Genomic DNA, 1,883 nt, shown 5'->3' on the forward strand with positions numbered 1-1,883 from the left:
TTTCCACAAATCCTGCCCTTCAAAGGATAATAAATGGAAAACTCCAACACAAGGAGGGGAATGACATCCCTGAAAAAGCAAAAATGTAGTCTTCCAACAAAACTAAAAGAAGATAGACACATGAATGGAATTCCAACTCTAACAACAAAAATAACAGGAAGCAACAATTACTTTTCCTTAATATCTATTAATATCAATGGACTCAATTCCCCAATAAAAAGACATAGACTATCAGACTGGGCACATAAACAGGACCCAATATTTTGTTGCATACAAGAAACCCACCTGAGTGACAAAGACAGACACTACCTCAGTATAAAAGGCTGGAAAACAATCCTCCAAGCCAATGGTCCCAAGAAAAAAGCTGGAGTAGCCATTCTATTATCAAATACAATTGACTTTCACCCTAAAGTGATCAAAAAAGATGAGGAAGGACACTTCATATTCATCAAAGGTATGATCTACCAAGGTGAACTCTCAATTCTGAAACTCTATGCTTCATATGCAATGATATCTACATTCATAAAGGAAACTTTACTAAAGCTCAAAGTACACATTGCACCACACACAGTAATAGCAGGAGATTTCAACAGCCCCATTCTCTGCAATGGACAGATCATGGAAACAGAAACTAAACAAAGATACAGTGAGACTAACAGAAGTTATGAAACAGATGGATTTAACAGATATCTATAGAACTTTTTATCCTAAAACAAAAGGATATACCTTCTTCTCAGCACCTCATGGCACCTTCTCCAAAACTAACCATGTAATTGGTCACAAATCAGGCCTCAACAGATACAAGAAGATTGAAATAATTGCTTGTATCCTATCAGATCACCATGGACTAAAGCTGCTCCTCAAAAACAACATAAAAAATAGAATGCCCACATACACGTGGAAGCTTAACAACACTCTACTCAATGATAACTTGGTCAAGGAAGGAATAAAGAAAGAAATAAGACTTTCTTGAGTTTAATGAAAATGAAGCCACAACATACCCAAACTTATGGAACACAATGAAAGCAGTCCTAAGAGGAAAACTAATAGCTTTAGGTGCCTCCAAAAAGAAACTGGAAAGCAATCTGACAGCACATCTGAAAGCTCTAGAACAAAAAAAAGCAAATTCAACCAAGAGGAGTTGAAGCCAGGAAATAATCAAACTCAGGGCTGAAATCAACCAAATAGAAACAAAAAGAACTATACAAAGGATCAACCAAACCAGGAGCTGGTTCTTTGAGAAAATCAACAAAATAGATAAACCCTTATCCAGACTAACTAGAGGGCACAGAGACAGTATCCTAATTAACAAGATTAGAAATGAAAGGGGAGACATAACAACAGATACTGAGGAAATCCAAAAAAAAATTATGAGATCCTACTACAAAAGCCTATACTCAACAAAACTGGAAAACCTGGATAAAATGGACAATTTTCTAGACAGATACCATGTACCAAAGTTAAATCAAATTCAGATCAACGACCTAAACAGTCCCGTATCTGCTAATGAAATAGAAACAGTCATTAATAGTCTCCCAACCAAAAAAAGTCCAGGACTAGATGAGTTTATTGCAGAGTTTTATCAAACCTTCAAAGAAGACCTAATACCAATACTCCTCAAACTATTCCACAAAATAGAAGCAGAAGGTACTTTACCCAATTCGTTCTATAAAGCCACAATTACTCTTATACCTAAGCCACACAAAGACCTAACAAAAAAAGAATACTTCAGACCGATTTCTCTTATGAATATGGATGCAAAAATACTCAATAAAATTCTTTTTTTGTTGTTGTTTTTTTGTTTTTTTGTTTTTTTGTTTTCAGCTAGGATTTAATTCTTCTTTGTTTTGAAACAGTATCTGGTTTTCAGCTGAACCTGAAGA

This window comes from Mastomys coucha, unplaced genomic scaffold, assembly GCF_008632895.1.
Source record: "Mastomys coucha isolate ucsf_1 unplaced genomic scaffold, UCSF_Mcou_1 pScaffold20, whole genome shotgun sequence".
In the NCBI taxonomy this organism is placed as follows: Eukaryota; Metazoa; Chordata; class Mammalia; order Rodentia; family Muridae; genus Mastomys; species Mastomys coucha.